Below are 15870 nucleotides of genomic sequence, written 5' to 3' on the forward strand. Positions count from 1 at the left end.
TACTACAGAAGTCAGAAAGACGTTTGTGTTCACCTGCATGTCTTCCGTTTTCTGGATTTACAATTTGGTTGTTTAGTGGTAGGTGAGTCAAATATCTTGCCTCACCTATACCAAATACTTCGTAAAATCGTACAAACACGTGACAGGTCATGTGACACACGTCGTTATGGGAGTATCGTATTGCAATAATACGATTCTCCTATGTTGATGATGATTTGTTTCATAACTTAAATGATTCAGTCTTCTTAAACTGTACCCAAGGGATATTTTATCGTGTATCGAATTTTTTTATTTGTGACCTTATACCTCCACAGATCGATATTAGATTATAGACATCTGAGATAGGGCGATCGTGTATCAGACGGAATCACACCTTTGCGTTATCACATCGACCGATGTTTTCAAGCAGAAAATTGTCAGAAGATTACCCCAGGCACTGTCGGAATTGTTTTACATGCGTAAATTATCTCCCTTTCATGTTCTTTAATAACAGCTGTACGACACGTGTTAACGATACACGTGTTGAAAAATGGAAACGTAATCATGATACCCCTTACTTCGAACCTTACGTATTGGAAATACACGGTGTAAATATATTTTAATGGAGCATCCTTATCATGTCTTTGTCGAATAATCGACTGATCACGAAACAGAGAAGTCTATGGTATTACATATGGTCCCCACATCGTCTGGATCCATTAAATTACCTTGACATTATCTATATTAACATTATATCAATGATAAGGCAGTGAGTGAGTGAGTGAGTGAGTGAGTGAGTGAGTGAGTGAGTGAGTGAGTGAGTGAGTGAGTGAGTGAGTGAGTTGCGCAACATTTTCTAGAAATTGAAGGGCGGAGGGTAGATTGAGGGTGTACTTATTTCTTTTTAGCAAAATAGGTAAATAGTTCGTTTGGGAATGATTTTGTTTTGTTTAGCACAAATATTAATTAGTTTTGTTCATACTTTTACCAAGAAATTTTCCCATGGCAACATTGCATAAGAGGGTTGACAGTGTTCAACCATGTACCCCGCTTTGGAACTGGCAACGAGCTGGCATGTGAACAATATAATTTCAACGTCTGACCTGTAAAACGTCTTTTTAAAATTTCTTCACGTTCCAGGTAACATAATATACACATTATTGATGTGACATTTCAAGACATTCACACTTGTGGCAGCACTACCTTTGATTACTGAAGCTGAAATGTCACCTCTCTATTTCTGGCGAATATGTTCAGGAACATGAAAAAGGACGCACTCACATACCATGGTCTATTTATATCACCCTTCCAGGAATGTGTGCGTATTCCACAGCAATTCGTTCTATGTTATAAGATTTAAATTTTAAGCTTTTAAATTACTTATATTATCATGCAAAATATATCGAACTGACACAGATATTAAAAGCAAAATGAAATTGTTTTGCACAACATTCCAGAAAGCCACAAAATCCATTCGATATTCATAAGAAATCTCTGCTAAACGAGTTGGTTAACAAACCTAACTGTATCGGAGCGTTAGTGATGAGGCCAATGTTCGAGAACAGGTGACCATATTATGCCCCACTGGTGGTATCCATCACAAGCACACACAGTTTCCGTCAACAGCCTGAAGCATTTCTTTTATCCAGCTCTGAATATTTTTTCGATGAAACCCCAGGCGAAAATAATATAAAATAGTCGGAAGTTAAAGATTTCATGGTTTGACCCAAAATAATACTTTACAAGAACATGATAATTACAAAGTGCTTACTAGTAACATCTATGGCGGAGGTCATTTATTTCAATGGCTTTGGTGAAACACTCGAATATTGAGATGGTGCTAAATAATGCTCCCAGAACAACTGTAGGGTGAAGCCAGCACAACAGTGGATACAACCCTTTCTCTGAGGGTTCTCGAGAAGGATCTGATATCTCAATGTCAACATACGCTGCTCAAGGACTCAATAAAGTAATGGAGCTTTTGCAACATGAAATAGATTCCTTCTACTTATGCCCTCCATAGAAGAAGGCACGTAAGAACGTTTTCCTGGAGCTGGTGGGTTTCCACGGGAAGGGAATCCAGGAATAGCCTTCTAAGCTGTTTAGCAGTTCCTTCTCGTCTCCATCGGTTGGGATTGACCTGTAGATCACCCCTCGTGATGTCAGTATTGTTTAGGATAGTGCGGAATTGACTTTGTTGGAATGGAAGTATATTCTGCAAATAGACCACTGACACGCGAGTCACATGGTCTTCCTTGAAATCGCATTCACAATGTCACACATTTGATTTGATATACGTGCCATAATTAGTTCTTCTAAAAGCTGTGGTGCTATTCTGATAATATAATAAGCATGTGTTTATGAATCACTGTTGTGCAGCAAAGATAAAGGTATTATCGAAAATGTGAACGTATCCTGCTTCACCGATGGCACCTGGCACCTGACACAAACACATACAAAGTCAAGGCAAGTATTCTCCTTCAGAAACATGGTAACATATGGTTCAAGTCAGAAGACAGTATCGCATGGATCATATTTCTGTCACTGATACGTCTAAGTTGGAAATATATATTTAATAAACTGTTAAAAACATAGTTCCCCCCACAATATAGTGTAATCACTTACAGTAAAGAGTCATAATATTTGCATGGTGATTACAGCCATAAACTGTCTGTATAATTTTTCATCAGTATCATGATATTCAAATGACCATGAATTATGTACTCTGTATGTGGATATTATTTTCTTCTTGTAAAAAAAGTTCATAATTCTAATTATAAACTCAACATTGGTATCTCACACCTCTTTATGGTTACATGGTACATGTCAAACATCCGAATTCGGTACGGATGACCTATCGACGCCTCAGTTCGCTGTTCTCTGGACACGGCATGTAAAGAAATATGATCATAGGTTCCATTCTCGGTTCGACCCAATTAAGTATTTAGTTTTGTTACCAGCATACATCTGAACGTGAGTTTCACCATAGTCTCGTGGAACCTCCCTCTCACACTAGCTGACACACTGTGATATACCCCTAACACTGTTTACAGCGGAGTTAAACATCTCACGCAGTCCAAAAATATTCCTGATCTCTACACACAGTTTTCATGAATTTGATGCTATGTATTTGGGAAATATTGGGCTGTTTTCATTTAGATCCAACAGTTGTCACATGCTCATTTGAACAGTTAATATTCATACAATAATGTGGTTGGAACGAGAAACAAATCATCACTGGTTGTAGATAGGAACTCATTTCAACCTCGTGAAGTATTGTTCTCGTTCTTAAGTGACCTACACTACACTTGGCTTGAATGGGAAACTAGTTTAATGTCATATAACTGTATATGTAGTAAACCTATCTGAGTTGCATCGTTGTACACAAATATTTTCAAACATGTGTCACTTTTGTCAACTAAAACATTTTTTTGTTCATTGTCAATCTGTTTGTCTAATGTTTACGCCATGTTTTTCTGTTAGAATTAAATGTTGTTTTGAAACCAAACATTGTAAATACAATATTTTCGGCATTGTAGACAACGTGTTTTGACTGCCTGCACGTTCACACTATTTACCGTTTCACTTCAACCGCCAACGCGTCTATGTGTTCGAGAAGGGCTACGTGCGTGGAGTTATTTACGATCAAATTAACCTAACTATTTTCAATCGCTCTTGAGCGCACAGAAACGGAATGTCACATGGTACCTGTGATCGATTTTCAGCAGTCAACAATACCACGATCAAGTGATCGAAGTAGGGCCATATATATCCACACTTACGAAGGACACGATAACATTACATAATGTTGATATCAAAAGTAGCCCTATATACACACAACTCCGTTCTATCAATGAAGTCCCTATAATAGAGTTTTGGTCTCATAATGAAATACTGTTTTGGTGATAGGAATAAAGATACATCTAAAATAACGTCCTTTGTTATTAGGCTTTACTTTACACCGTTTGACGTCACGTTTGTTTGGGAGACGCCGAGTTTTCTTGAAGGCTTAGCGTGGTTCTCCTTCAATACAGCTGTGATCAACAATTAGACAGCGAGGTTTAACCGTTCAACTGCCGTGGGCAAGGCTACAGAGAAGCCGCGTGGATGGAGCCTACATACCCATGACACGTTGCTTATCAAAGACACTAGGCAGCCGTCAGGATATAATCTCACCACATCTGAAGTTTAGCTCTTACATGCAAGTAGAAGCACATTTATACATAGTTCTTGAATAGCACTTGTCCATGTATGTCAACACGAGTTTCCTTGAACATTACAAAGTCTTTTATAGGCGGTGTTTGTACTCTGCTTTGTTCTTGCAGTCTGGAAATAGAAGACAACCAAAGCGAATGTAGTGAATTTGAAATCAAGGAAAAGGGTGATAAAAACACTTTGTTTCACAATGTTGTGTGACTTGGTTTGCATGACTGTTGTGTTACCTACTGGATGGTGGCCGTAAACATCTTCCGCAGCTGTTTGACCTAGCCAGAACTTCCGATCACCACACAGGGAATCCTTTAAACAGGTGGACACTTGGCTTGCCTTTACACCCGCTGGGCACAACACGCTCACCTTTTGCCCAATAACATGGCATCTCGACATATGACCGTCTGTATATCACTATCGAGATGTCATGCATTGGCAAAAGCTGAGTGTATTGTGCCCAGCGTCTTTTACTATGCCTTTAGCGTTGGTTTATGAGTTTTTCAATATTTCTATTCGCATCTATTTACTCCTAAAGTTGCTGAGGAAACTCAATGAAGTTTTAAACAGTTTCCCTAATTTCGGAGGCTGCTCCTAGCAGTTGTGTGCCATTGTTATATATTTTACTAAATGTAACCGTACACATAAACACAAACTACATTTCAAATATATTCATATGCATGGGTCATTGCAATTATTTAACATCATTAAGTCAACGGATCATTAAGGTCATGTGTAATTGTGATTGATCTATTCGGAGAGTATTGTTTATCCTACATACACACAAGTACTTGTTCGACTAGAAGGACTGCTAATACATAGAATGGAACGACTTACTGCCCCCAGTTCACATGTGAAACAACACGTTGTTTTCGTGTTTTTTAGGCATTAGGAGTTGAACATTTGGAGATCCCGCGTCTCACCTGATTATAGTGAAGCACGAGCACACAGTTTGACAAATACACAACGTTTTAAACAGTCACGATATCCATGACGAAATAAGCCCACCTCGCCACAGCCATGTGACAATTACCCATTGTGATGTATCAGCTGGTAGCGTGCGAGATCTTTAGCAGAATGCCTGACCCTTATCTCAAATGCATTTGGAATCTTCTCGTGGCCGTCGTGCACATGTGACAGCACTCACATCCAGGTACAATCAATCAATTAAGTTGCTCTGCCCTGAAGCCACATTTACACGATTATTCCCCAGAACATGTTGTGCAGCTAAGAGTACACATTTACCTAATATGTATAGCAACATCCTATCATGTGTTGCCAGAATCAAAATTATTCTACGTTTAGAATACAAAATCATTACATTATGTGTCTACATTTGTAATAATGTTCAATAAACAACCATGTAGATATATATAGCTGTGTGGAATATCAGTTTTTGATTATCCGATAACAGGCTTGGTGGACAGGAACGTACGTCATTAATACTACTGCTCTCTCTATTCAATAATACGATTCAGAAATCAGCCATGTGGATACTTTTCGTCTGTGGCTCCAATAAAGAAATCGCTTTTAATATTCGATACTGAACTTCGGGTACATGAATGTTTAACTAAAGAAGAGCATCTTTTTTCTCACACATTATTGTTTCAATAATGACACACAATTGAGATTAATTCTGCTATTTATAAAACGCAGTAAGTCCTCGTGACCCTAACGTTCAAATTAAAGTGTATTTGTTAACATGGAAATAGAGTTCAGTAAGGATTCGTGGCATTCTGTATGTAGGTCGCATAAACAATGACCGTCAAAGTACACATTCTTTCATAATCTGTTCCCGTCACAGCCTACCAAGGTACTACTTCTAAACACATCAGTAATGGTGAATATAGGCGATCTATTTCTGATCGTGGTGGGATCCTTCTGGTCGCTCTTGTATGGTAGCTGATTGTTGTTCACGAAGGAAACCCCTTGGACCGAGTTTGTTGCCTATGCTTGTCGTGGGAATCTATTGGTTACTGACCACGCATATGGCCTACTGTATAACAGGAGGCGAAAGCAACATTGACATGAAAATAGGTGAATAGTTTCAAACCACTTTAACGTGACCCACAGCAGAACATGCTTTGTTAGAGACGTACAACAGGAGTCGTTCCTCACTAGTCCAATGTTACGATGTGTAACAATCGTTACGGTTCTTACGCAAGGCGTTGACTGGAGCATTTTGGGATTTGGTGGTTATTTTTGTTGTTGTTGTTGTTCTTGGGCTTTTTTCGAGATAAACAGTTGCAATTTGTCTGTTTGTGTGAAAGCACCGAGTGACAGTCGGTATATTTGCTTCAACATTACTCTGACATTCCATGACAAAAATGAAATATGTGTTTCAAACTCGATCTGAATCATTTGCTACATTTAGCAAAGAAAGCAATAATCGTAGTCTCACCTGATACTAATGTTCTGTAGTCCTATTGTAACGGTCTTAATGACCAGCGGGAATGGGTTTTATAGGCGCTGTGGGGCAACAAACATGTCTGGTGCTTGACTGAAATGCTAAAGCCTGGAACGTGATGACTCTGTCTGCCCTGTACATCACAATGTCTGTTTTCTCAGATTTGGAACTGGCATTACGTTTCGGTGGGAAGTTGATGTTTCACCAAGAGATTATTCTGGTTTGAACAACCTGCCAAAGGCTGTCAATTGAAGGCGGCAGGACGGCGATCATCATCTGTCGCTAGCGATGAAGCTTCTTGGAGAAGCAACTGAAACAGATGACAGGTTGATGCCAATGAATCCAACATGATGTTGTGGCACTTCATCCCTGTCTAATTATCAACAACTGTTCTCGTAAGGTCTAGACAGAGATTATATTAATACTTTTGGCATTTTACCCATCGAAATGTAAGCATGCTTCAGAACAACACTAAATTTAGATTTATGTATCGGAACTTTACACAAGTCAAATGTGCCACTGACCCATCTGCTGGACTCCTTCCAACAGATCATAATATATATATTTCAATTCATAGAACGCTGGTCAAACTGAAATAAACACTTGTATAATTATGGCTTGTTATGGTTAGTTGTTGACTGCAGACGTTATTCAATCACCTTTGTGTAAATGTCACATCGTTATGACCATGTTCTTGCTATTGTTTATGTGTCTCAACTCTACAAATACCCAAGCAATTTTTCATGTCCATCTCAAGTCACTTAGACAATTTCTCTATTAAGTGCTGTGTATACGTTAAGTGAGTCTGGCCTTTTATCAATTTCATATTCTTGTGTTTGAGTTTAGAGATACTAAATATAAGTTATATGACGATGTTATCAGTAATTCTCAAAAAACGTGGCATGAAGTGGAGGGCAAGAGGGAGGGAGAGAGATATATATTACAGTCAGCCTTACGATTTAGTGGAAAATCGTTCTAGGCAAGGTGAAGGAACAATGTCTCGATATTAGAAAGCAGTAGGCTGGGGCACGGTAACTCTACTGGATGATGTCGACCTGATACGGGGGAGGAACCAGTCATCAACGTCATAGCAGTAGAGGGTCATAGCCATTTTTTCTCTTGCGTCGCGGAGTGACGTACGGGGTAGTAGGGCATCAGACAGGGTCTTGCGTCGCGGAGTGACGTACGGGGTAGTAGGGCATCAGGCAGGGTCTTGCGTCAGTAGACGGTCAGGTACAAGTAGCATATTGATCAGTGTAGTGAGAGGTCAGAGGTGCTGGTCAGAGGTTGGGTCATCCAACAAATCCCATTACATGCCACATGTCTTCCACAATCATTGATTTCATGTATTCTTCAAGTGCGTCTTTCATCACATATCCTCCACATGAAGCAGGTCGTACTCAGGCCTGGAGTGGTCTGACATTGCTCCAGGACAATACACTGAATTTGCTGGCGTAAGGTTTTATGCATGTAATCTGTCAAGTTTATCTTCTTGCGACGGAGATTCATTATCCTTGCCGACACTTATACATATTCACTATCCATGAGTGCAATCTGCTGAAACATTGGAATCTAAACAAATATGGGAAGTCGTTGAAGACGTTGATCATATCCTGATTGTTTGATGTTTAACGCCATATTTGCCAAGATCCCAGCCTTGTCGGCGGTCTGTAAATGATTGAGGCCGGACCAGACAATCAGGTGATTGATATAATAAGCATCGATCTTAGCAGTTGGGATACAATACATGCATTAGCCAAGTCAGCGAGTCTGACCACCCGATCCCGTTAGTCGCTTCTTACAACAAGCATGGGTTGGTGAAGACCAATTCTAACCTGGATCTTCACGGGTGTGGAATTAGATGGTGAGCGAGTAGTGTTTGCACACTTTGAGTCATCTAGCTGGCACAGGTTTATTCATAAGATGACGTCACAATATGGCAATGCAGGTTTGTAAGGACCCTGTGAGTAAAAGTCCAACAATTTTCAGTTTTAACTTGTACCATAGGTTTGCGTGATTGTTTCAGGTGAACAATTGACTTGCTCTGCATGTGTTTGTGCCAAGGTGGGGTATGAAATGTTCACCTGATCGCGAACACCTGGCACAGGTCCTGTATGACACTTGATATTGTCGGAATTATACACTGCTTTTTGCGCAGATAACTAGTGAATATTTAAAGGGTTTTGTTGCTTGTCTTCTTCAGTTAAAGGTATCGCAGACCGGGTTTAACGGAAGAATAGAGTCAAAGGCACATTCACAGGCACAGGCAAAGGCACACACATCCACGTTCTTCAGCTGTTGTGTTCATCCAGGATATCTCATTGAATCTTTGAGGGGATCTGGGACCACGTAAGTATACGTAACAGTAATGTAATTGCACGCTCACTCACTCACTCGTACACACCTCACACCACACGCACACATCCATATGAACAAATGAACACACATACTACATACAGCAAGAAATACACATACATACACATAAACACGCATACATACGCATAACACGCATACATACAAATAACAAGCATACATACGCATAAACACGCATACATACACATAACATGCATTCATACACATAACACGCATACATACACATAAACACGCATACAATACACATAAACACGATACATACACACATAAACACGCATGAATACGCACATACATACATACGCACATACACATAACACGCATACATACACATAAACACGCATACATACACATAACACACGCATACACATACATACACATAACACGCATACATACACATAAACACGCATACATACGCATACATACATAACACGCATACATACACATAAACACGCATACATACACATAAACACGCATACATACACATAAACACGCATACATACACATAACACGCATACATACACATAACACGCATACATACACACATAAACACGCATACATACACATAACACGCATACATACACATAAACACGCATACATACACATAACACGCATACATACACATAACACGCATACATACACATAAACACGCATACATACACATAAACACGCATACATACGATTTCAGTTTTGTATAATAATTCAGTTGCAAATGAAAAAGAATCATTCAGAAACTACCACGAAAAGTCTGGAAATGTATGGTAACACACGACGTGACGTCAGCTGGAAGACGATGTGTGGGGGGCTCCCAGAACTAATAGGCCCGTTCTTAATGGGTATTGACCATCTCGCTGTTTTCCCCTAATATCTTCAATCAATGGTTGTACGCACTTTTGTGATGCGTTTCTTTGAAACATGCTATTAATTCAACGTTTCTCGGTCAGTAGTCCGTCTTTTGAGACCGTGGTGTGCATTAGAGTCGGTAGTTCTTTCGTTTAAAAGGATCATTTAAAATAATCGGTCACGCCCACGCGTTCAATATATCCTTGAGGTCATCAGTCAAGATCTCCTCCAAATTACGAGCTTTTGTATCAATGAATTTTTAAAAATTTCTTTGAAACCCCATATTTAAAATATTTTATCTGTGTGCTTTTAATAAATAACTGCCATTAAAGGGAGGAAAACAGATGAATCCACCGCATAGCAAACAACTTCCTGTAGAGGGAATGGGCCCCATCTGAAAAACTGTATATCATAGAAGTTTTGGAGATGAAATAAACATGTTTAATCCTACTGTCAATTCAGGCCTATTGGCCCGATGAATAAACTTACAAAATGCATTTCTGTAGAATAATTTGGCACATCTTGGGCAATTATCCTGAGCTTTATGTCTGCCAAAATATTGGGAGAATCATCAAGTTTCGTTAATGTAACACTAGTTATATTTATATGTACCAATTCAGCGTGGTGTCAAGCTCGGCTCACGTTTCATTATCTCAATAAACACATTAATTTATTGTAAATTAGAAATGAGAAAATATTGAGATAATAAACAGATAACCAAATACTGTTTTTGACAAAAGACCCTTTGATGGCGAGGAATGCTTGACTATCTAATTGAACCTTGATAATACGGACAATCATGCAATGTGAGATGTGCATATATACATGGCATACACATATAGTTGTGGTTGGTGAACTAGAGGATGTAAACATTCTCAACTGTAACTGTAGACCGGACAGTTTCCAACAGAGGACGAATTACTGGATAAATCCCAAACAACTGCAAATGACCACTGATCCTCTAAAGTCCTGCAAATGAAACTGACCAGTTTGATCACGCCTTGATGCGTAATATATCATATATGTCTGTTCAATGTAAAGACAAACTGCATGTTCTTGAAATCTCTTGCAAATAGGGCTACTTCTTATTTGAACGTGTGTGTATATTGATCTGCGGTATTGTATAGAAAGAATCCTAACGATTCATCCATATGTTCAACAATATGTACAGTGTGTAATAGGTATGTGAATTGTTGACGAAGGTGAAAACGGCAGCTGACAATAAGCTGAACAGTACAATCAAAACTAAACATATATTAACCATACAAACCGATGACCACGTGTTGCTCCATGATATTTCCTGTTTAACAGGTAGATTCACACAAAATGGTGCATCGATATTTGGAGGTTTATACCAAATTTGACAGTTGACATACGTCAAGTGAGTTCTGTGGCGAAGAATGTAAACCCTTTGGAATTTTCCGTAGAAACGGAAAGCCTTACATAATTGGTACGGTGTCGAATAAACATTTTGTGAAGTGGGTCATGCATTGTTCTAGGCAGTATTCAGCACTATTTATGGTGCATCACGCTATCTAGTGATGGGCTGTGTGTATTCAGTCTATAAACAGTCATGTGCACTTCAGATATAATGAAAGTACAGTTATACAACGGAACACCCAATGCCTGGACATGCTCTTTCCGTTAACTGACATCACTTCTAGCCCGGGAGGACCCTAGTCTAATGACAGAAAACACAGGCACATGCGTCCAGTTACACGTAGAAGACATGTACAGCCTGTCAGACTAGGGAAGGTAAACGCCGATGCATTATGGTGCTGTGAGTGAAACAAGCGATGGATGGTTATTCGATAGTGATGTGTCTGATGTGGCATATCGATATCACATGCAACACACCCATGAGTATTTTACTACGGCTGACGTCTCAAAGAACATGCGGGTCTAGTTTCACAATACACAGTCATGAGCAGTGAAGCAGGTGTTGTCATGATAGGTTTGAGATGGTTCACTGATACCAGTCTCAATAACAGCTACCAATGACCGCAGAGACTCGCCGTCTCATCGATGTGGTCATCCCGATTACGTCATTGGGGTCCGCTGCCGCTGGTCCTTCAGAGTGGCTTCAGCTATTGACGTTTGTTGAGGATGAATCCTGCTATGACGATCCAGATGTCGCAACGATGTTCAATAGGGCTGACGTTCCTGTCGCGGTTGTTGAAGGAACAAGACATAAAATGTCGAAGAATGTCATTCACATAGCTCTGGCCTTTCCTCTCTCTCTCTCTCTCTCTCCTCTTTCTCTCTCTCTTTCTCCTCTCTGCTCTGGCCATTGGTTTTGAGATTGCCTATTGGTTTCTCTCACTCTCTCTCTCTCTTCACACACACACACACACACACACACACACACACACCACCGCCACCATAGATACACTTCCTGAGTGAAGTCTAAGGCCAATCCTTCCCTCCTACAACGATAAACCTGAGCACTCACCGATCTGCCAGTATTCTACTGACCTTGTTTAATGTAGTCTTCGATGTTGATGTTCATGAGTCAAGACAATTCAACAGGAGAGGCGGAAGTTTCGAATACCTGCCACACGGATACATTGTAACTTCGTGTGTTGATACTAGCAGCGTCCTAACGAGATTGTTATCGTTTCATTAAGTCACCAACCCTTAATGGGATCTTACCACAAGCATGGGTTGATGAAGACCAATTCAATCCCAGATATTCCGGCGTCGGAGACTTGTGCGCAATAACCGGTCATCCTGCGCGATCTCCTATACATGGCCCCCAATTACCTCCTAAAACCAATACCTGGTCCCAGGACCAGCTAGAGACAAAGCGACATACGATTCAAGCGAGTGGTGAGACAACTCATTTAACTATGTCAATTACAGGTGTTACCACCAAGTGCTTTGATACAGACGAGGTAGTGAACAGGTAGGCACCCTGAAGACAACGAATGATTTCAAATGTTATCAAAAGAAGGGCCCATTTGAGCTAGCGTTACGGGGAGATTCTGGTCCTGTCGTATACGTTGTTTCCTCTCATCCCAAGCATATTCTGTTCGGGAGAGGTTTGGAGAAACAGCTGTTCATGACAGTACAGCAATGTTACACTCCATCAAAAGGTCCGTTACAGCACGGGTAACGTATGGACGGACATTGTCCAGCGGACATTGTCCAGCTACAACGTAATGCTACGTCCCAGCATATACACACAGGTACAACATAATCTCGAATGATGCCCCCCTGCTAATGTATGCCGGACGTTAACTACAGTTTTATTGCGCACCTGGGTCCACCTACACAAGCTAAGCTCTATTAGCGCTAAGGTGATCGTAACTCCCATAAACATAGGCTTACGGTCGTCGTAGCGCTAAGATCTCTTTGTGCAAGTGGATCATGATATCCAAACAATCATTAAATAATGCTCACATTCTAATGTAAAGTATGTTGGTATCATGCCCCAAACAAACATGAAACATCCCAATTATGCGCCTGCATTAACATGCAACATTTATTGTGAATCATTACCGTAGGGATGTACTCATATATTGAAAGATGTATTCCGTCACAGTATTCTGCCCCAGGTGGAATTCAATGTAAACACTAATATGTATCACAGGGAGCAAGGTGTTGCCACCTTATAAGTACTTTGATAAGATTATAAACATTTGTTAATAGTTCGTCATATTATCCTAATATGTACAAGACGTACAAAAATATCTACATGCCTATTAATGTTGACACTAAGATAGACATATGCATTACGAATAGATGTGACCTTGACCAAGTTGCTTCAACTTCAGTAAGTGTTTCTGGGGTGAGGCAGTAAACAAACCTATTTGAAACCCCTGCCTTAAGAATGACCTTGACAATAAATACAACTGATCAATATCTCATAATGATGTCCCGAGGCTATAAAGAATTCACTTGACAGGGTATTCCAGATATATCCAAGCATTGTTTGTCTTTATAGCGGACAAGGAACTGCTGTTATAAAAAGTAGATAGTTATCAATTATGTATTGTGACCCACTGTAATTTCTAAAGGGTAAACCGACGGGGATCTCAGCATTAATCGTTAGTGTATGAGATTCCGCAGCTGTTGAAAGTTTCTGTCAGGTTACATTAGTATTTCCCATTAGTGAAATACTGGGCTAAATCTATACTGCATACAAATATAGATACATATTCGCTGTGAAGTGTTGCATCCCAAGGGCATGCAACAAACAGGCGACAGTGGGTTCTAATCCCGGTTCACTCTGATTACGTTAATGTTATGTCAGCATCTTATCTGGAAACTAAAGCCTGCATCACTTTCTTATGTTATCACCGTCGTTAGTTAATGAAATCCTTTTTAGGAGGCGTTAAGCCCAACTCACCCATTCATATTAATCTCTTTCATCATTGAAGTAGACGTCTTTCATGGTTTAAAGTTGGTTCACATAGCTAATATATAGTAATGTGCATACAGATTAAATTTGTTAAAAATAATTCTTTATGTTTAATTATAAAGATGAATTTCTTTTGAGACATAATAACAAATTTTAGTGATAGATTCATTGATGGTTGCCACAACCAGATGGATGCCAGCATTGTGCAGTAAACTTGGACAAAGTACTGTGACTATGTGTCTCAGTCCATCCAGCTGTGAATGGGTACCTCGTAAGGATGGGAAAGCCACATTACCATTTCTCCCCAGGTTGTTGAGATTGAAAATACGATGCGCCGTTGATATCCCATGATCGAGGGAAAACAAAGCGCCTTTGAGCAGTGGAGCTGGATATTGGCACTATACAGATATTAGTATGCATAAGAACACAGCATGTGACATATGCGTATACGGCACAATACAAGAGGGTTCAGTAGCGGGTGTGTCCACGTTGTACCTTCGTGCAGGCCTGGCACATTCGCCTCACTGAGGACACTCAACGTCCTGGGGATGACCATTCCATAACCGAGGAAGGATTTGGCGGAGGAAGCGTTGTTGGAGGATTGGGTTGATGTCGTAAACATCTCTCCATTCCACCCAAGACGTGTTCAATGGGTGAAAAACCAGGAGTCCTTGCGGGCCAGGGCACATCGTTCTGATTAAGATATTGCAGTACAATGCGAGAAACGGGTAGTCTGGCGTTGTCGTGTAAAGTGGCCATTTGGTTACCTTCAGTTCCCATCAGTCAATCGCTGTCGTTCCAACGCCCCCACCACCAAAACGGACCCATCCAGAACACATGGCCTGGTGTTACCTGTGCCCCTGCAGACACGTGGCCTGCCGTCAGTTCGGGGAAGAAGGAAACATGACTCATCGGCGAAGAGAACGTTCTCCACTCAAGTGTTCCTTTTTGCAGGTATTGTCTGCTAGATTACCGACGTCGTCAGTTCTAGAACTGTCCATAGTGATGGTTGTCTTGCACATCTGCCGCAGACGTGTGGACGTCTTCGAATTGTTCTCGCAGATACTCCACTGGTGCCAGGCATGGTACGGGCTGTAAGGGTTGCTGACCGCAATCTGTGTCGTAGGTGCATGGTTCGAATCCACCGGTCTTGACGTGAGATCGTTAGTGGCGAGTCGCCTCCACGGGAGACCTTCACATTACGCTTGGTCGTCCTCGACCATTTTAACTTACTCTTTCCCTGGTTCAAATCCATTATTTCATTCAGAACAATACCAATGCAAAGAATTCCATGTCACAATAACGTTTGGTTCTGAGTATACAAAAACGAATGGGGATCGACTTTTTGCAACAGGGCTTTAAGATAATATTTTACACAGTTTTACACATATTATTTCACCTTTAGTTTTTCGTGTAGATATTTTGAGTTGACACCATGAGCATATAAGGTTGATCCACTTGTATACCCAAGTCTTATCCACGCGTATTACGGTCAGCTGCTGACGTCAGAGCGCTCGAAAGTATAAATTCACGCGTGTAACCCTACAAAATCCTGTAATTTGATCTTGATCACTTCCTCAGTCTAATCCTTCTTGTAGCGAGGCCACACAAACGGGGTTCCGATAATTGGTCTGTCGTGCTGGTAATAGGAAGCGGAAATATCTGTTACTCAGCCGTATGTTTTCTCTAACATTAGAAAAAA

The sequence above is a fragment of the Haliotis rubra genome, unplaced genomic scaffold (assembly GCF_003918875.1).
Source record: "Haliotis rubra isolate DU_JTF1 unplaced genomic scaffold, ASM391887v1 Scf339, whole genome shotgun sequence".
Classification (NCBI taxonomy): Eukaryota; Metazoa; Mollusca; class Gastropoda; order Lepetellida; family Haliotidae; genus Haliotis; species Haliotis rubra.